Here is a 23004-nt window from a genome sequence, read left to right as displayed (position 1 = left end):
GAAAATGGTGCAAGGCTAGTGGTAATTAGTGCTTCGGGCTGTCTGGGAGTCCACCTGCAGTCCACAGCGAAAGGAGCATCTGTTGTCACTCAGAGTCAGTCAGTCCGTTAGTCACTGACGGGAAGTTCGTTACCAGCTCTTCGACTCGACACGTCATCATGAGGTTTTCGGGCTCCTCAGTCGTTCTGCTGCATCTTCTTGGTTAGTCTTGCCTTAACAAATAACACAGTAGCCAAAGTAAATGCTTTATATTGCTTTATTTTCATTACTGGACGTAATAGTAAACTAATCTGATTTTATTACGTCAGGTACAGTAAAAATAAACAATAATAAAGAAAATGAGCACATTAACACCTGATAAACACATACAAAAAAAGATGAAAACCAGTAAAAGATACCACAAGAATCATTACAGTTTCTCCTCACTGTCGTTTTATATAACTCATTGTTTACGAACTAACTAGTCCTCGTCGTAATTGTGGATACTTTTGAGTGGCGTAATTTACACTCCTCACCAAATTGTCGGGATAGGCCTGTGGGATATTGTCCTAATCCTACACAACTGCCTGTACGATGCCCTATCAGGTTTCTGTTAGGACAGGACGATTGCAGAGTGCTTGGTTTAGCATGACCTATACAGTCTCACTGCGGCTGAGAGGTTATTCCATTCGACTGATTCTGTGGTCCAGTAGGGAAGCGTCCATTAGATTGTGACGATGGGAGTGTGCGTTGTCGTCCAGCAGCACGAATTCTGCTTCAGTACGTTCACCAAATAGATTTACAGTGCGTCGAAGGATGTCTTCCCGATACTTCACGCCAGTCATTCTCCCATGTATTGGCACAAGGGATATAGTGAGGCGATAGATGATGCACCGTAACCATGTCTGAGTTGCCTTGACAAGAGCTTGGGGCCTACAATACAGTTACGATATAAACGTTGTCCTCGTTGCCTCCACACGAGAATATCAGTGTCGTCATAAGGGTCCCATTAGAAACGAACTTGTGCCCAATGGAGCCTGGTCCACTAGGAGTGATTTCGTGCTCACGTAATACGAGTCCCTCTGCAAACCCGATCTAGAGGAGGAGCCATGAGATGTCTTGTGACAAGTAATACCTGCTCATGGAGCCTATTTAGTTGACACCTACACTCCAGTAACTGTTTGAAATTGAAGTCTTAGAAGTGCAGCGTTGTGTTGAGGGTTTCTGCTTGCTATTATACACAGATATCGGTCCTTCACAGCTTTAGTTTTTCTTCCGCGGCCACTTCGTGACGATCCTCAACTGATCCTGTTGCTATAAACTAGTTCCAGGTTCTAGAGGCATCACTTCCACTCACAGGAACATTCATTTCCTGGTCCACTGGATTTGCTATGCAGAGGCTCTGTTCGTACGTTGTTGTTGTCCGTAACCATCACGAAGCAACACATCTTTTGTAAAGAGACACAGCACAAGTAGTGCAAATTTTACAGGTAACACGGCTGCTAGAGACTCCACGAACTGCCTCATCACTGTAGAAATGTTTACTGTTTCCGCTAGAGTAACATTGAAAACAAGCCAATGCATTGAAGTCATAACATATTTCTGGATCACAACGACCACTATTGAAGTTTCGGCAATATTTTGACCACTGTATAATTGGAAGGCTTTACGCCAATACAGATCGTAAATTATATTAATTTAACTTCGTTCAAGGCCGTAGCCAAAGGGGAGGTGTGGTCTATGGAATCAAGACAACCCCAATCAGATAAATGAAATTACACGCGACGTAGTTGTCCTGCAGTGAAACTGAAACATATTTTGATTTCAATCACACGACGTAAAAGGGATACGTACTATCGATTCTCAGCAAGGCTAACGATAGATTTATACTACCTACACATCCATAGTACTATCGGCTATCACCCATCCTTGTTTTAACCAAGACCAGTTGTTGGCCTTGCTTGAGCACGGTTGTTGGTTTACGTATTTATCAGGTCAGTTCTCCGTTGCTGTTGAATTTATTGTAAGTGCTACCGCTCACTGATTTTGTGCAGAGAGCTGTTGTGATAGTTTTTAATTATGGATCAGTTTGCAAAGAAAAGAAAAACATCTATTTTGATTCATCGGCTAGCGTTATGGTAAGTTAAAAATATGAACGTACTATTATAATCGCCTAATTAGCTATCTATAGCAATTTAATTTTAGCACTGGATTCGTTATTTGGAAGTTTGTAGAGCTTTGGCTTCGTAACATTTTAGTATTTTACAAGGCAACGGAACGCTAAATATTATTACAAATAACGTTAAAGTAAAATCATGGCATAAAAATGAACTTGTATTTGTATGTGTCGCCCTAAAATCGCGTTGATGAGCAAAAATACCTTCCAAATGGCGATGGCTGCATTTAAGAAAAAATTACTCAATATTCTGTCAGTTGCTGTAGCCCAAATGGTAAAATATCGCCCAATCTTACCACCTGGGCAGTGCTTAATGACGAAATCCGGTTACAGTAGGTACCGATAGGGAGGGGTTTGTGGATAGCGGGAAGTGTACCGGGTGAGAGCACATTTTAAAGTCAGTTCGATACTAAAAGATTTTTTCCGCTTGCTGCTTCAATTGGTCCGAGCCGATGGCACTCTGCATTCCTGCATCCTTCTTTCGCCAAAACCTATTTATGATCTTGTAATACGGTAATAACTGAAGATAGGAATTCCATGGGTAATTAAGTCTTAAGACATGTATGCACTGATGCACTGTCAAATGACAGAAAATGCAGAATTAAAAGGAAAACATGTAATGTCTCACTTCAGTCTTTTTCTGTGATGTATTTCACTTTATCTTGACGCTACAATCACCAATCACGGGCAAAATTTACTCGTACATTTTTCTTTTATTAAAAAATCATAATAAATATCCTTCTGTGTTTATGGTCCTTTTTCTATTTGTGTTTCATCTTATGATGTACTATCTGTACTTTTTTATGGTAAAAGTTTTATAAATTGAAAGTAAAAAATAGAAACATTATGTCCAAGGACACATTTTGCCCTGAGTTGGTACTACATGCGACTATAATTTTATTGTATTCCCTACAACCACCAGTTATGAGCAATTACATTTCTGTTTTATTAAATTTCATTTTGCAACCAGAATGTGAGTTTTGCAGTGCCGGGAGTCTAACTCTTGAATTTTATTTTCATTGTTGGTTACTAATCATTATTAGTAGCAGTTTGTTACTGTAGAGCAAACGGCCTATAAGACTTATATCGATTAGAAGTAGGTTTATATTACGTAAGAGTGTATCTGCAATTATGGAGTGTGTATTCTCATTTATTTAAACCCCTAGATAAGTGACTAGACAATTATATTTTGTAATGTATATATGAAAAAAGCAAAAGGATATGTTAAAATGATATATTATTATAATATGTGTATAGTTATAAAAAGAAAATGTTTAGTGAAAGCTGGTTCATGCTTAGGACACTTGTATTTGTAACATGTAAAAGCTGTAGGGAAGTCCCCCCGCAACGGAAAACGAATGGTGCGATGTAAAAGGTGGTTTTGGCGGTCGATCTGAGCGGCTCCTTTGTTTGAACGGTAGGCTAGCCGTAGCACCGTACACTTCGACGGTACTAAACGAGGCAGTTGGAAGGTGCTTTATACAGTGTCTGCCTCGGATGTGGATCTGGCTACTATCTGGTATTCTCTGCATAAAGGAATGGCTCTAAAATGACATAAATTCGACGCCCAGAAGAGATTTTATAGAGCATTCGAACATCAAGAGCCGTGAGTACAGTTAGTCGCTAGGCCCCTGCCACCTATCTTCGCCTTGCCTAACTAACTTCATACATTCAGTAATGGGCATGGACCAGTGAAGTTGTGTGTTGTTTTAATAATAATCACAACATTGTAAATCCGTGTCTGAACCATATTTTCTATCCCGATCACGAACCTATGCAGGGTCCTAACCTAAGTGCTACTAAAACCTAGTGTCCTGATTTCAATGAACAATTCTTGCATTCAAGTGTTTAAAAGTGATTTTTTGTCTAATATAAAAGGAGTTGCGGAAATTAAAGTTAAATCCACAAAAGTGAAGTTGGACAGGCTTTTGCTAAAGTATCCTTAGTTTATTAAAAAATATAGTTTTGTAGGATTACAGTGCAAGCGTGAAAATATTATTGTCTAGAAGACCTGCTTCACAGGTGATAAAAAAGCAATTAAATTAAGCTCATTTTAAAAATAGTGTGGTTTTGATTTCTGTCATGAATGGTCCTTTTTTTAAGTTAATTAAGTCCAGTGTTGTATTTTATTTTCTAGCAAAGTAAATGATGAACTACTCCAAGTGAACTGAATGATTAGTTTTTTAATTAGTCTTTCCTACTGAAATTATCATGGAGCGTTGACTAGCAAAACTATAGTAGTTTATGGGTCCTCACCATATTTTCCACTTATCAGACAGACAATTGAGCTATTACTGTTCCTAAGGAAAACAGATATATGTGTGAGGAGTTTAAACAGTGTATTTATGATATTATTCATCCTTATTTGTTTTTTTTTTTCAATGTCAGTTAAGATAAAAACCTGTCATGTCCTAATTTAGTAGCCGGCCGCGGTGGTCTAGCGGTTCTATCGCTGCAGTCCGGAACCGCGGGACTGCTACGGTCGCAGGTTCGAATCCGGCCTCGGGCATGGGTGTGTGTGATGTCCTTAGGTTAGTTAGGTTTAAGTACTTCTAAGTTCTAGGGGACTTATGACCTAAGATGTTGAGTCCCATAGTGCTCAGAGCCATTTGAACCATTTTTTGAACCTAATTTAGTACTGCACTTCGTGCAGTAACATCTCAGTATTTGATTAAGTAATGATCTTGAGTGTAGCTGTCATTAGTATGAGCTTGGTGCAAATTTGCTTCCTATAATTCACTGGTGTGTGCGCTCTTGGTAACTGCTGTTACACGCAGTTCAGAGTACTCTGTGCCAATGTGTATCCTGTGTGCTATTCAAAGGGAAATATCAACGAAAGAAATTTAGATAACCCATATTCAATTTTGTTAAACATATATTTCCTATTTAATGTGCCTAATTGGGCTGTCAACCGTTCATTATTTCCTTCACCTCTTAGTTTACAACTTTCTTTAACTCCTAAGGTTAAGCTTCGTTTAGTTTTTCTGTTAATTTCACCACATTCAAAATTATAGTCCAATACCTTATTACATTAGACACACGCACTGTCAAAATTCTAAACCCTCTCACAGGGTAACATTAGCGAGTTTCACGGCACATTAATGTTATAGCTTTTCTTGCAAAGTAGATTTTCTAACATGAATTATAGAGAGCGATCGACGCAGAAATTCTTTCTAAACTTTTAGTAGACGATGGTTATCTGATTTCAGTCAATTAGATTGGGAACACACAGAACTAGAAGAGAATTCAAATGAAGAAGCTGAGGACAGTAAAAAAATAATAAACCATGCTGGTAATGCTCCAAACAGATATGTTACAAGTTCTGGTAGAGTGTATCTTGCAGATGCTTCTAGGTATTATAAAAGGGATTTTGCCAACATAGTCCGTGAGCATCTGTGAATAACTACTGCTAGAAAAGTAAGAAGTATATGTGAATCAACAACGAAATTTTTCACTTCTCAAATCGTACCGAATATTGTAGACCACACAAATGAAAAAGCTGAAATAAAAGACGTATCTCGTGCTACTTTTTCTAAAATATATGCTTTCATGGGAACTCTAATTCTAATGGTAATTTACCAAGAAATCAATATTTCTTTATCTGATTTATGATCAAATTTATTGGAAACAAATTTATTGAGGAGCTATGAGTAAGACAAGAGCTTATCAGCTACTTAAAAGTCTTGCCTTTGATGATAAGGCATCAGGGCAGAAGTCGTGTAAGTGACAAATTTGCGCCGCTGTGTGAAGTATTTGAAGAATTGAATGGAATAATCCCAAGGTACTTTAGAAGTGGAAATCACAATACAATTGATGAAATGCTATGTCTTTTCAGTGGTCGTTGTCCTTTTAAAGTTTTCATCAAAGACAAACCTGAAAAATATGGTACACTTGTTGGAATTCTTAGTGGTGCAACTGAACGACACATAACAAAACTGGGAGTGTATGCTGGAAAAACAGCAGACTTACCAGTGAACGGGGTCCTCTTGAGACTGTGAAGAGACTGGGGATCCAATAAAGAATACAGGCCACAATATCACAACTCACCGTTTCTGTACTTCTGTGGAATTGGCGGACATACTGTATGAACATTACAGACCCTCATCGACTGGGACGCACAAATAGTACCGAAAACGCATACCTCACACCACAAAGGAAAAACAACAACAAAACTGTTGATTTTTGTCAACACGACATCTTGATGAGGGAGAAGAAGTTAATACACCAGAAAAGGAAACCCATACAAACCAGTACTATAATTCCACTATGTGAAGAATGTATGCCATAAATCAAATGGCCTGGACATACTCTAAAAAAATGTTCAAATTTGTGTGAAATCTTATGAGACATACCTGCTAAGGTCATCAGTCCCTAAGCTTACACACTACTTAACCTAAATTATCCTAAGGACAAACACACACACCCATACGCGAGGGAGGACTCGAACCTCCACCAGTCCAGCCGCACAGTCCATGACTGCAGCGCCAAGACCGCTCGGCTAATCCCGCGAGGCGACATACTCTACAAAAAGGGTTACAAGAAGATGACTACTGTCAATGTTCTACAGCCTAGTTGACGTAGTTGCTGTAAACTCATACACACTGTTGAAGATGGATGTTCCTAAGTGGAACGGAGGGGAATCAAACGCTAGAAAGCTGTATCTCCATGAGTAAGGCCTTGAAATTTTGAAACCATATGTAGAAGAGCGATCCAAGGACTTCGACTCCAGTTGCCTATTATTTGCGCAGTGGGAGAGATACTTGGAAAGAACTAGAAGTAACCAAAATTTCTGCAAATGAGGAATCAACTGGGAAAGCAACATGCTGCATATGTTTAAATATACAAGAAATGAGAGAGCCAGAGAGAATATCTCAAAAACCAAGTTAACATGAGGAAGGTATGGTCTCTATCTAAGTGTGTTTTTGAAGAATGCAAGTAACCAGACAGCCAGAGACAACATCACGAAAACCAATTTAACATGTAGAAGCTGTGGTCTCCATCTGTGTAAGAATCATTCAGAATCCACTAGTTTGAGTGCAGGAGATAAATATCATTTGTAAATGACAGTATTCTCTCTATTTGGAGAGTGTTTTTTTTTTATTTTGCAATGTACCATAACCTATATTTGTCCCACTGCTTTTATTTCTGCTTTCGAAACTTACCATCAAGGAGAAAACTGTATTATTTTGTTATTTGATCAAAGAGTGCATAGAAACTTTGGGCAGCCTTTTTATTCAAGCACAGACTTTATTTTTTTAGTTTATAAAAACTTTCGTTATCTAGGGTTTGACCACTGGTGCTTGTTACATCCACCATATGTGTTCCAAAAATTACATTTTGGTTATGTTGTCACCATTTCCTGTTACACTAATTTCAAAATTTGAAACAACATTACTTAAAATAGATACTTATTAAGGATTTACGTATTATTGTAACATGGGCAAAATTTGCCATTGGTTGGTGTTCCGCGTAACCTTAAAGACCTTGGTGCCCCTAGGGTTAAAACAATATACAGAATCAGTTTTTCCAAATTCTCCACGGACGTGGGATACCTCTGTGTGTTGGGCCACTGAGCTATCAATCATTTGATTCTGGAGGCGAGGTGGTTTGAATCCATCCGTCAGAAACTTTGAAAATGGTTGTCTGTGGTTTCCCATTTTCAATTTAGGCAAATTCCAGGGTTCGTCCCTTACTACAGGCAACAACCAAGTCCTTCCTAATCCCTTTCTTTTCCGAATGATTCCAATTCCCTTAAAGAATTCCCTCTGCTTAAATGAAAAGAGTTGCATAGAAGGAGAGCCGGGCACCTTTTTGGGGAATCCCGGCACTACAACCATATGATAAACAAATAATAATCGAATCTCTCCTAATTTAGGCTCATGCATTAGCCTGCCGGGACATTCACTAATGCATAAATTAATCTTTCTTACATTGTAAGAAGTGAGAGATGCTTTCTTAAATTAGGAAATTCGGGAAAATGTAAGGATGAATATTTTCGGATCCATTGCATTTTCACCTCCAAAAATTTTTCTAGGTTCTCTGTCGAACAGACAGCTCTTTATTCATAAAGCCCAAATATTGTTCTAGATTCTCTGTCGAACCGACCTCCCTTTATTCATAAAGCCCTGCCGGTGATAACCACTCTGTCCTAAGCAATTAGCGGTCGTCCGTTCCTGATCACTTCCTCAGCTCAAATCCAGACTGAAAGAAGAGGTATGATAAAGGGTGAAGGGATATTTGAGCATGATTGCTTCTTAGTGGTTTGCCAAAACATAGCACTCCTAAGTAACGAGATTATATCTTCGCTTAGTGAAAACTCCGAGATCGTTGTCGAATAAAATGATTAATCGTTCTTTACGGAAATTTTGAGAATAAATGAAAAACATGAGTCTTGTCAAGGTAATCTTTAACGAATCGGAACCCCCCCCCCCCTGGCTACGTCCTTACTTTAGTTATGACTTAATGTTCGTACTGGTGAACTGCGTGATAGGTTCATCGTATAGTTTGCTTCATATATTTGAATTACAGGACTTATTCTTTATGAAATGAGACGCTGCATACCCAAGGGCGAACTCAAATACTACATGTTTCGAGCAAATCGCGTATTTGTGTAACAGTTGCTGGGTGGACCCTACAGAAATTACATAGTGCTCTGTGTATGGCATTACAGATTACTTATATTCGAAACATTTTATTACGTAAGTTTCAATTAGTATAGGAAAACAAAACCATTGTGCAGATAAAGTTCATTCGCATTCCAGGTTTATCAAATTATTATTTATAGCGTGTATTGTGTATCAATGATTCTGTACTATGTTTGTCAAGAATAAGCTCCACGGCAATGGGAAGTACGGAGAAGAGAATGCAAATATTTCTGTATATGTGGACTGGTGAAACATACGGTGGGCTTAAGCGTTCGTTTCTAAGTTTATGAATATACCCCCTTTCACTTTTACATCACCTACGTCGGAACTGATATGGATGGAAAACCCTTTTTAAATTTACTGTATTCATGCATTCTCTCTGTTAAAATGCTAATTTTGTGATTCATTTTTACAAATAACAAATTTTTCCTCGAAATTTTGCCGGAGGTTAATTTTTTTAAATGAAAGTTTCCTACGGCGTTTTTCAAATAATAAAACTTAGTTTTCTTCACAACAAACATCAGCGTGTCTAATCGTTTTTTCAGTACCACCGAATTCAAAATCCCACGGCAACAATGGATGCCAGGTATCATGAAGTAATATTTAATTTATGGTAGAACAACACTGGGATTTGTATTCCGGTTAAAGCAGTTGTCTGAAAACAACACAAGCCTTTTATGTTTAAAATCTACATTAGACAAGTAATAAGTTAAACAACTTGCAATCCTAAAGGTCAGCATTGTCCAATCGTTTCGTCTTATTCTTAATGTTGTGTATGATGAAACTGTAGGTAGAAAGTTTTCTTTTGTTAAGCTGGACATAGGTCGTAAGTCTAGGATAGCAATAAAAAATAAAATGTCTCACGTTGCGTTCGCCTTTGGGACTCGCTGCGCCTCAGTTATTGGCAAAGAGCTGTTCGCACCAGTATCTCTCATTCGGTACTTTTGTCACTAACAAAATAGTCTACCGTTGGTTGTGGGTGTAGAACGCACTTTGATGCATAGGAATTTCTGCATACATTTTTGTACCTAATTTTACCGTGGACGAGACGTGAGCCCTATACTTCACGCGATACATGAAACATTAGTCGAAGTAGTGGGTGGATGTAGATGGTCTTGCATTGAAAGAGGTGAAGTGGATTTGATTTGCCAGAGAGGTTACATCTAAATCTAGGTCTACACTCTACAATCCACCTTATGGTGTGTGGTGTGTACTTTGTGTTCTACTCTCACCCCTTCCACCGCCCTCCCCCCCTTTCCTGTTGCATTCGCGAATGTTACGTGAGAGACTGCTTTTTGCTAGGCCTCGAAACTCTGATTTTACTCTTTCGGTATTTTCGAGAGATATATGTAGGGGGAATCAGCATATCGTTTGACTCTTCTTGGAAAATACACTCTCGGAATTTTAACAGTAAGCCACAACGTGATGGGCAATCTCTCTCTTGTGTCTGCCACTGGAACTGGGTGAGGTTCTGCATGACGCTTTCGAGCTTGTTAAATAAACCTGAAACGAAACGAGCTCATCGTCTTTTTCTCATCTCTGTTCCCTCAATCAATCCAGTCTGATAATTGTCTGGGAATGACGAATAAAACTCAAGTAGCTACTCTTCCTGAGGATTTTTCGCATGAATCTCAGTTTGGGGTCTACCTCATCTGCGATTAGTTTGTGCTCGTTCCACTTTATATCGTTCCATACGCATACTCAAAGAAATTTAAAGCTTTTGGTCGCCTCTAGTTGTTGTTGGACAATCTTGCAATCATACAACAGTGTGGATCTTTGCCTATTTGTGCGTAATACGTTACATTTGTTCATACTGAGCGTCAACTGCCAGTCCCTGCACTAAGCTTCGACCCTCTGCAGGTCTTTCTGTATTGCGCGACAATTTTCTTGCATTAATTTTCTTACACTGAAATCTGGACTGCTAAATCCCTTCTAGCACCACAATTGACTACCACACATCTTTCCACGTCCGCCAGATCTGATGCAGGAGTGACTCTTATAATGTTCGAGAGGGACCTTATCCTCAGTCAAACAAATAAAGAAAATGTTTCCATAGATGGTAATGTTTTCAGTATTCTCGGTTCATGAAATACCCTCAAACAACGGTTCGGACCAAATCTCCAATAGCAGTGTTCTGATAACGATTAAACGGATGACACGGACTATTTTCATTCCTTCATATATTAATTTTTTCCTGTTCCACTCAAAGATGTATTGCAGGAACAATTAGTATGATTTCTTCACAATCTGCACGATTGCAATATGTAGCCGACCGCATAATATTCATGTTTACACTGTTAATATCGGCTGTTGCGAGATATTAGACGTCTTCCTTAGAGTACCTTCTAGTTGAGAATTTTCGAGGCATCTGTTTGGCTCTCAACCAAATTACTGACGCCTTCGATTATTCGAATTGCTTTACTTTCTTTTTCCCTTGTCTCGTATTGGCCTAACATGATACGAAACTCACAGCCTAAAGACTTATGCAGAATAGGCGGTAAAATCGTCATATAAGGAAACTCTTTGGTCAAATAACAACAGTTCTCTAGCGTTCTATGAACATATTGAACCCTGTAACTTTCTTTCCTTACGAATCAGACTATTCAAGTATTGTACTTCTGATCAATACACATCTTGTTCCCACGTATTTGGAGGACAAAAATGACTACATCTGCGGATGCTGAATGTATTGTCGAGCAGGGGTTACCTAATGAAGAAATTTATGATGGTACTGTATCCCAGTTTATCTATCCAGATGGAATCCCAAGAAAATATCTATATTTGAAAGCTATCTCTGGAAACTGCTCCGCAGAGTCTCAGTTCATTAGCTGATGTAAGACTAAATAAAAGTGTAAAGCAGTCGAGAAAGGGACAATAAGAAGGAAAATGATTAACATTTATTTTCCTTCCCATCTTCTTTATTTCTTTATTGCATCTGTCTCTTTGAAAGCCCCATCCTCCTGGATTACTTGCAGGTTGGTCATAACATTACCTATCTCTAAATGACTTTTTATGCAGTTTCAGGACACAGTCTTCACTCATAGAAAAGGAAAATTTTATTTGGGACATGGATTCCTCAACGCATTATTCCAGAACCAGAACACATTTCCTACAACCCTTCATAGTGCGTTAACCATGGTAAACAGACAGGAAAAGAAAATATCGAAATACCCCATGAAACTCTTTTTGACATTAAATGTTCAAAATTCCCACCTTTAGTATTGATGTATGATTCAATCTACCATCGTACTGCACTCTGTAATACTGGCATGATGAATGTATAGGAACTCAATGAACAAGAGCTTGAAAATAGCCCAAGAAAACAGGACAATGGTCCATTTCTTCCGATTCGCCTATACGGAATCTGTTGTTTAGAAGTGGGCTGACATCAGTAACGATCTGAGGCGTAGTTCCATTGTTTATAAAGGACATGTATCTTCGCACTGAAGAAGACACATCTTCTATCAGGGTTCTAAGAAATTTTAGATTCATCCGCGTAGTCTACGTGTTCCTGCATACGTTACGGATAGTATAGACACTGTAGATTATCATGTCAAACTAGCGACATAGTCAAGATGTAAGTAGGCTGTTTATGTTTTCTCTATGTAAGTAGGCTGTTTATGTTTTCTTATTGGCAACGTTACGTAGCGCTCAATATGAAAATCACTGGCTGTGATGTGTGCAGTCTGTGGCTGCTTTACATTGTTGTAATACTCGCCATTGTAGTGTTAGGCAGCTGGATGTGAACAGCGCGTAGCGTTGCGCAGTTGGAGGTGAGCCGTCAGCAGTGGTGGATGTGGGGAGAGAGATGGCGGAGTTTTGAAATTTGTCATGAACTGCTATATTTATATATGATGATATCAAGGTAAATACATTGTTTGTTCTCTATTAATATCTTTCATTTGCTTACTATCCCTATCAGTAGTTAGTGCCTTCCATAGTTTGAATCTTTTATTTAGCTGGCAGTAGTGGCGCTCGCTGTATTGCAGTAGCTTGAGCAGCGAAGATTTTTGTGAGGTAAGTGATTTGTGAAAGGTATAGTTTAATGTTAGTCAGGGCCATTCTTTTGTAGGGAATTTTAAAAGTCAGATTGCGTTGCGCTAACAAAATATTGTGTGTCAGTTTAAGCACAGTCATGTATAATTGTTCAAAGGGGACGTTTCATATGGCGACCCTTAGCCGAGGATACCTCACTGGAATCTTCTGATTTTTCTTGTAGTTTGTGTAATTAGTGTAGATTTTGTTTATTGCTAGCGCGTAATTATAGAGAGAATTTCCTTTGTAGTTGCAGTCTTTCATTGTTGTATAGTAAAACAGTTGTGGCATGCATGTAGATTTGCACCAAGTATTTCGCAGCTGCGCTTGCAATTAACTAGATATTATTTTCAGTGCTATGTTAATGTGTTCTCTTATTTTTGATCTTCAAATTGTGTTTTTCTGTGTTGTCGTGTGAAATACTGTGACAATAATGGCGTGTGAAAAACGTAATACTAGGCTCCAAAGTAAACTGAGAAATGACAGTGAAAATGAAAGCAGTGTGTTAGCGCCACCGAGTAATGAATTAACTGATGTTCAAAGTAGTAATTTGGTAATCGTGCATAGGGAAATGGAGCGGGCGGCAAACAATGGCACAGACAGTGAAACAATTAGTGAAGAGGGAAGCATTATCGACCGATCGGTCGGCAATAGCTCGCCTCAGGAAGCCGAAATGACACGACACGATCTCGCAAATACTGTACATTCAGGTTTTGGATCCTCGCCGTTTTCTCAAATAAGTCAAGACACATTTTCTGCTGGTCAAAATGTGAATGTTGCCGGTGCAAATTCACTGCCGAAAAGCACTGAGGAACATGTTTCAGACACCAGTGCATTGTTATTACCACTAATGCAACAAATGGGACAAAAGCTTGAAAAGTTAGACACAATGGAACAACACCAGAGACAAACACAGCAACAGTTAGACACAGTGGAACAAAATCTCAAAAAAGTTAGACACAGTGGAACAAAATCTTAAAAAGTTAGACTCATTGGAAGAAACTCTTGAACAAACACGTGAAGACTTAACTACTGAGTTACATAACATTGAATCGAAATGTCAAAAAGTCTGTAATGACGTAAAAACACAAATTTGTGAGCATTTTCAACCTATTTTTTCGCGGCATGAAAATGCATTACGGAATCACGAAGCAGCCATAAAAGAACTGCAAACTATTGTTTCATGAAAATCATGAGACCTTGCAAGCTAAATTTGACTCAGTTGCATCTACCGATTCGGTTACGCAACTTGCAAAAACTCAGGAAAACTTAAAGGACACAGTAGATACTCTGAAACTTGGTTCAGAAAAACACACTGAGGAAATAAGTACACTATCGGATAAAGTAGCCGAACTTTCAGATCAGTTCACTAACTTATCTACAAAGGTAGATGATGATCTGAATGACACAACACCTGTAGCCCTCACTGACACAGAAGAGTATGAACAAATTAGGAAATTCAAACAAAATCAGAATCAAATTAATACGCAACACCAAAGAGAAATCCGGGAAGTACAAGATCAGCTGACACAGGTAATACAAGAATTACGTATTTCAGAGGACACTCGCGCTCCAACACGGGAAGAGGGACTTAGAAATACGGAAAAGCCGCAAAATAATAACACAGGGCATTTCGGAAGTTATGAAAGAAATTGGCAATGTGCACCGAATTTTGAGATGGAACGGCCGACACGACCTAACAATGACCGATATGCGACTCGCCGACATGATGATTTTGACTATAAGCTGTTCATTACTACACGTAAATTCAAAACATTTAAGAATTCTGGCAACGACATTCATCCACAAGCATGGCTCCATCAATTCTCTCATTGTTTTCCTCCCAACTGGTCGTTGGAACACAGATTAGAATTTATGTGTGGCTATTTGAAAAATGAACCAGCTGTAAGAATGCGATCGGTAATTCACGATTGCCACAGTGAAGGAGAGTTTTACCATGCCTTCCTCTCAGCATATTGGTCTCAAGCTACACAAGACCGTGTAAAACATAGCATCATGATGATGAAACACTTTGAACAATCTGAATTTTCCAGTCTTGTCAAATATTTTGAAGACATGTTGCATAAGAATCAATATCTTTCAAACCCATACAGCCCCTCAGAACTCATCCGCATTTGCTTACTCAAATTGCCTGAACATTTACGACATATTATTTTAGCAGGACGTTGCAAAGATGACATTGAAGCATTTCAGGGTCTGTTACAAGAACTGGAAATTGACACTGACAATCGGGGAACGCGGAAACAGGAGCACAACAATTACAGGTCACATCTGTCACAATTCCACGATGAAAGAAATAATAACTGGACACGACAAGGCTATTCTCACAACACATATCGTGACCAAAACAGACACCACCCGTATGACAACCGTTGGCAGAGTAGTAATAATTACAGGGAAAGATCACCTCTCCGTGTTAATGACTATCACAGAGACAATCAGAGAAACAGACAATATGGGAACCAAAACAATTATTATCAAGGGAGACAGAATAACTTTAGACGCAACGGTCCAGCGCGCAGTTACGATTCAGGGAGAAATTCTCCACCACTTAACCGACAAGAAAGAAACTACAGGAACTATCAACATGACGACAGACGATGTGATCGTAACGACAGACCTGAATTGCATCAGAACTGGCGGGATTTAAACAGGGCAGGGCACTCTCGTCACGGTGAATTTGTAGAAGTTAGGTCTCCAAATCCCAATAACGACGCTCGCCAACAAAGAGACAATAGGGAATGACTCACACCGCTGGCAGCCACAAAACGTTCTTATGACACTAACGACGCAGCTGCCGTAGCTAGTAATTACGTAAAAATGGAAGACATTAGGGACATCTTACTCCAAGAACACGACGTAAAACATAACAAAATTGCATATCCTGTGATTCACATTACAGTAAATGACGTAAAATTTACGGCAGTACTTGACTCTGGCAGTCTCATTTCAGTAATCAGTGAAACAGCCTTTAGCAAATGCAACAAATCGAACGATTGCCCCACACTTCCGTTACGTAAGATTAAATTGCAAGGTGCAATCTTTGGAAAAAGTGTAGATGTACGCCAACAAACCAACCTAGAATTCTTTTGTCAAAGCCACAGCTTCTCTATGAACTTTCTTATTGTTCCATTATTGTCGACGGAAATTATACTGGGAGTAGACTTTTTAAACGAATACAAAGCAATCTTAAGCTTTCATGATGCTGAAATAAGTTTAGAAAAAGAAGGTAAGTCAGTAGCTTTGAAATTTGAAGATTGGCTCTCAAACCATGACGAGGGAATTAATCGGCTTTACCTTCTGTTAGACAACAGTTCGGAATTTTCGACGGAACTTGACACTAACAATCACTCTGCAAGTACTGACAGGGATGACATCTACGGCATATTTGAAATTAATGAGTTAATTCAGAATAAAATTCAAGCAATTGAGAATTGTAATGACACTGATAGGCAGGACCTTTTTGAAATTTTACAAGCACATTCCACAGTTTTTACTCACAAAACAGGAACAATCAAGGGATTTCAATACCAATTTCGTGTTCGTGAGCATACTAAATTTTGTGTTAGACCATACGTAATTCCGGCGCATTATAGGGACCGTGTTAGAACAGAAATACAATCTATGCTTGACGAGGGCATTATTGAGCCTGCAGTAAGCTCATACAACAATCCGTTACATGTTGTTGAGAAGAAAAATGGATCGATCAGGCTTGTCTTAGATTCGAGACAAATCAATACGATCATTATTCCTGAAACAGACAGGCCGCAAACGTTGGAAGAACTTCTTCAAAATTTTAATGGTGTAAAAGTGTTGTCTTCCATTGATCTCAGATCCAGCTTTTATCAGATCGAACTTCATCCAGAATGTAGAAAATACACAGCTTTCCTTTGTTTCGGCGTTTGTTATCAGTTTCGGAAACTTCCCTTTGGTTTGAACATTTCTTCGGCAGCATTCATTCGTGGGTTAAATTCCATATTACCTGAGTTCTTAAAACGTCACATCACCTTATATGTGGACGATATTCTGATAGCAGAAGCTTCATGGGAACAACATAATCGCATTCTCAACAGTTTGTTACATATTTTTGCAGAATCTGGAATTACAGTTAACTTGGAAAAGTCTGAATTCGGTAGGACAAAAGTGAAGTTTTTGGGACATATTATTTCTTCTGAAGGCATTCAGCCGGATCCTGGAAAGTTAGAAGCAATCAGAGTCATTCCAGTTCCATCTACAAAAAGACAAGTCCGCAGTTTTCTAGGTCTCGTAAATTTTTCCCGTCGTTTTCTGAATATGCAAATTCTTGTTACACCAAAACTTTGTTCTCTCACTGGAAAAAATACTATTTGGAACTGGGACGAACAAGCACAATTGGAATTCAATTCTTTGAAAGAAGCGTTACTTCACGCGCCAATCTTAGCTCATCCAGATCTGTCACAAGATTTCTGCCTTAGCACGGATTCTTCTAAAGTCGGTCTTGGTGCCCATTTATTTCAAGAAGCCATAGAAAATGACACTACCGTTCAGAAAACCATTGCTTTTGCTAGCCGAGTGCTAACAAAATCTGAAAAAAATTATTCCGTTACTGAATTAGAAGCTTTAGCTATCGTTTGGGCATTTAACAAATTCCGTTTCTTTCTTTCTGGTAAGCACGTAAAAGTATACAGTGATCATCGTGCATTACAATTTCTTATGTCCTCAAAATTAAATCATGACAGGTTAAAACGTTGGGCATTGTTTCTGCAAGAATTCCGCTTCACAATAGTCTACATTCCCGGCAAGGAGAACATTGTTGCGGACGCACTGTCACGCGCACCGGCTGGGCTTGAGAAAAGTAACACAGAAGGCAACCTCGAGAAAAATTTCAGTATTCTTTACATTCAGAAAGTCGCCTTTGAAAACTTCATCACCACATCTTTAAAGGACATTGCTCATGAACAAGATACAGATCCGATTTGGAAAGACATCAAGAGCAAATGGCATGAAAAGACACACACACAGATTTGGCATTATTATCTGGTTAGAAACAACATACTGTTCAAACGCTGCACTGTTGATGACAAGCTATGGGTACTTTGCATTCCTGACGATTTTGTTAATAAGCTCATTTGGTACATTCATTTCAGCTACGCACATTTTGGTCCACGAAAATGTTATCATATTCTTCGAACGACTTGTTATTTTAACAATAGGGAAAAAAGAATTCGAAGAGTCTTGTCTATTTGTAAACTTTGTCAAAAGGCGAAACCATCTACTTTCTCCCATAGTGCTCCGCTGTTTCCTATCATTCCTTCCAAATTAAAAGAATTTGCTGCTGTTGATCTCTTGGGACCGCTTGTCAGAACATCTAATGGATTTTCGTACGTTCTAGTCGCTGTTGAACTTACTTCAAAATTTGTTTCTTTCACACCGTTACGTAAAGCCACTGGACGGTCTGTATCCAACGCCTTTGTTAAAAATTTCTTACGTGAAGTTGGACACGTTAGTAAAGTCATTTCAAATAACGGACCGCAATTCAGATCTGCTGTTTGGTCACGCATGCTTCGCAACCATAAAATCAAACCTGTTTTTATTTCATTGTACTCACCACATTGTAACCCGTCTGAACGGATTATGAAAGAAATCAATAAGCTTTGCAGACTTTATTGTCACAGAAAGCATCAGCATTGGGACAGATATTTACACTTATTTCAAAATGTGCTGAATGAAATGCCTCATGATTCCACTGCTTTACCACCTACTCTTGTACTAAAGAATGAAGAACCACCGAACAGAATCAGAGAGCTTGTACCTTTCCCAAATACACGTAAACTTCGACACAAAGACATAATTGATTTGGCTCTTAAAAATATAAAATCTGCAGCAGACAAAAGGAGAAAACTACACGGTAAAGCAAATGCAAAGAAATTGTATATTGGTCAGAAAGTTCTCATTAAAGCTCATTCATTGTCACATAAGAAGAAACACTTGAGTCACAAATTCTTTCTAGTTTACAATGGACCTTACAGAATCCGACGTATACCACATGATAATTGTGTTGAAGTTGAAACTCTGCGTACTAGGAAGAGTAAAGGTTTACACCACATTTCACATGTAAAACCATTTATTGAGAGATAATCTGCTTTTTAACTTTGTCTTTGCCATAAAACGTTTCACTTCACGTTACTAGTATGCTTAAGAAACTGTTAACATACAACAATGTTTGAAGTACAATATCCAGTCTAGAACCTAGGGAACATTTTTAAACAGAAATTACGAATGCATTGTTATAGTGAACAGACGACACAGTGTTGTATTTGTACATTCTTGCTTGTTTGTTGCACGATTACGTAACGACTATAAGGCTCACATACTTAGAACATTTACCAGTACTGCTAATGAGATTTTAAGGCAACATTTTGGTTGACCTGAATATATATTCTGGATTTAAAGTACTTTCTGTGAGATACCAGATGACACAGTGTTAGTTTATGTGACAGTTACACGATTTTATCACGACGCTACTAATGAGTGACAATTTACAATGTTGCTTTTGCAGTGTTTCTGTTTTATATCCACACAGTTTTTCTGAATTCTTCTGGAAAGCAAAACATGTTTTAGTAGTAAGCTACAATGTGAGGGCCTTTTTCTTAGCACAACAATACTTTACAGTATAGTATTTTCTTGATCACAGTAATGTACATAATAATTATGATATCTATACACAAAGGATTTCACTTTCGTTTCTGATGGGGTAAGTACATTGACTTCTGCAGAACTTAGCTTTCGGAGGACGATAATTACGACACTTCCACAGAATTATCTTACAGCAAGACGCACAGTTTGAGCTACAGGACACGCATTTGAGTGATTAATTTTGTACTTAAAACATTTATTTTTAAAGATTTTTGAATTACAAAGAAAGTTTTCCATGATACATTTCATTCCATTGCTGTAATCTGTAACACCTGAGGGTATAATTACATTAATCCTCAGGGGGGTACACGCTTACTCTGTGTACCATGTGTGTGGCAGCCACAAGGAACCCTAGCTAATATGGTATTTGCTTATACAACTTTACACATCGGTACCATATTTCTCTAACACACAAATTACACAGCTATCTGATCATTTAACTGAGAGATAAACATTTTTTTTACTACATCAGTGACACATGTTTACGCAATTACACAGTTGGATAACTTCACACTTATGAAACTGTATTTTGTCTGTACTTTGTAAACTGTTCATATTTTTCGGAACCATTGTGATACTATGAGAGCTTTGAATGATGTATTTGGTATGAGATCATGATTTTTAAAGTACGTTTGAGGTAGATGACACTATTTAAATGAGCAGAGAATTCTTTTTAGGCTTAGAAATTATTGGAGGAAGTTACGACGATTTTGAGATTTGACTGAAGTTTTATGATGTTATTATTACGACAACGATGTGTATTATGTTGTTGAGGAATGTTTATTATGCTACGTATTTCTCACGATGAAATATTGAAGAAGTGTCGACGAATATGTATATGTATAATGAGTAGTGTTTAGGGACTCTGATTTATGAAAAGGATGTTGGAAACCAAGAAACGTACTTTAAGAGTTATGAAATGTGTGACTGTATCACAATGCTGACCAATATTTTTTTTGGATACTTATATTTACAGGATTTTGTTTCTACAGATTTGCAACTCTAATTCTTGACCTGTGAAATATTTTTATATAAGACTGCCACGGTAGCAGAAACTGCTGTCGTAAATATTTCCGTACGAAAGTTAAGTGACCACCTGCACATAATGTGTTGCGAGCGGCCAGGTGTGCCAGTTGCCTGGAGGAAAAGCCATTATTGCGAGCGCTTTTCAGCGGCACAGGTAGAAAAAAAAAAGAGGACGCCATTAACCTCGCTTCTGACATTCCTTTGTAGAAAGCATCGCAAAAACGACCCGGTCGAACTTGAAAACATATGATTACACTAGCTCTTAATTTACGATATTTACTGAAATGCCTAATGAAATGACGAGAAATATTTTTACATCTGCACACCTGATTATGACAAGCGTCTTTCTACGAGAGTTGAGAGAGTTTCTACTAACTTATGAAATGTCACATGACTACTGAATGATATTTTTATACTTTGCTTTTCGTAGTTGCTTATTTCATTTGATATCTGGTTTCCAGCTGTGTTGCAGCATTGCTTTTATAAAATGAAATGCATTTGCTAATGTGAACACTTTCTGTCAACAGATCTATTAAATAATTATTTTATGATCCACATTCTTTAAAAAAGGAGCACTTGGAAAGGAAAGAACAATAAGAAGGAACTAGTAATAGTAACACATAATTTTCTTTTCAAGTACATGGTAATATTTCTTTTACAATAAGTTGTTGTGGTGCACCACTTTAATTACATAGATATTAAGATGTGAATATACATTTCCCTTATCTGCATTGTTGTTTTTACTGTAATATCTTTTCTGCTTGAGCTTTGTCATGTATAGATATAAGTTTTATATTTTTTATATTTGCTGCTGCTGTTTGCCAGGCATAGTGCTACTGAATTTGACTTTGTGTCACTCTGCAAAGCCGATTTTACTACTCATTTATTTTTCATGTTGCTGCACATTGGCTCATATTAGTTGTAATTTTGCATTTTATCTGTTAATTTAGATTTGCTGCTGCTTGCTTTGCAAATTGGCATTTTTTTGTCATTGCTGTTTGTGATAATTTGTTATATGATGCTGCATTGCCTCGTCCCTTAGTTTAGCATCTGAGCTCAGTAGATTTAAGTTAGCTTAAGAGGGGGTAGCCTCTAAGAGAATGAGTTGCGATGAATAGGAAGAAATGCATTCAGAAGTTATACAAAAAAAAGTACAGAAAACAGGTTTAGGTAGGATTTTCTTGGAAATAAATGTTGAGGTAAGAAATGTATGAACATATAAATACAGAAAGCATGCTTAGATAGAATTTTTTTGGTGGAAACAAAGGATGAAATAAGAGGAAAGATATATGAAGTTTTGGGTTGGACTGCAGTACCAAATGTTACACTGAAAACGAACCCTATCCTTTCCTATTGGTGTTATCCCACTATGTGTTTGTGTACCCTTGTGTAGTTGTTTTCTTCCTGTCTCTGTGTAGTTTCATAGAATTTTTCCCTCTTTTAATATTAAGCTACATTCACTATGATGAGGAATACTGTTATCCTCAAATATAATTGGCATTAATAATATGTTATTTACTTTGTAAAGATGTTAGACATTATTCATTCTGTTTAAATGCTCATGTGTGAAGTTGATGTTTTGCAAGTTATTCTGATCTTCTATGTATGTACTCATGTCATAATTCCTGTAACACTGACGCATATGTCTATTTCTATTCTTTTGTAAAGCCTGTACTACAAATGTTATCTATATTGTTATGTTTTTAATGATGTATTTTGTACCTTTGTTATTGTATTCTTATGTTATAAAATTGTAATTGTCACCAGTTCATGATATTATTAACTTGTTAGTTACATTTCACTGCACACGTTTCTGTTGGTCATAGTATATGGACAATATGTGAGAAGTAGGGACTGATAGTGTTTGCACGTGTGTTAATGATTCAGCAAGGGACTGGATAACAGCATTGCTGGTTCTAAGGACAATTTCAAAAACTTTGTGAGTGCACAAGTGGTGGTTTATGGACTTGCTATATTATCCGCAAGACTCTTTAACGGTGATTGTGCACCTGCACAGTCACAACAGATGGCTGCTGGCTATCTCTACAAGGACTACAGTGGGTCTGCATCTTTGATGACTCACCAGTACCATTATCTCTACAAGGACTACAGTGGGTCTACATCTTTGATGATCCATCAATACCATTATTTCTACAAGGACTGCAGTGGGTCTGCGCCTCTGGTGGCCCACCAATACCGTAATCTCTACCAGGACTCCAGTGGGTCTGCTCTGTGATGACCTACCAATACTCTTCAAAACGTCGAATGACTCTGCTGTGGGTTTGCAATGTTGTGGCCCATTATCTGTCAGCATGTCAAGAGTCAGCACTGTCTTTCCGTAGGAAGGACAACGCTACTTCTTCAAGACTGCATGGAAATCCACTACTTCTGTGTGCAATTTCTTTTACTAATGAGATTTTGTAAAAAAAAAATGTAACTACTATTATG

The sequence above is a fragment of the Schistocerca serialis genome, chromosome 3, assembly GCF_023864345.2.
Source record: "Schistocerca serialis cubense isolate TAMUIC-IGC-003099 chromosome 3, iqSchSeri2.2, whole genome shotgun sequence".
In the NCBI taxonomy this organism is placed as follows: Eukaryota; Metazoa; Arthropoda; class Insecta; order Orthoptera; family Acrididae; genus Schistocerca; species Schistocerca serialis.
This window is presented reverse-complemented; position numbering follows the sequence as displayed.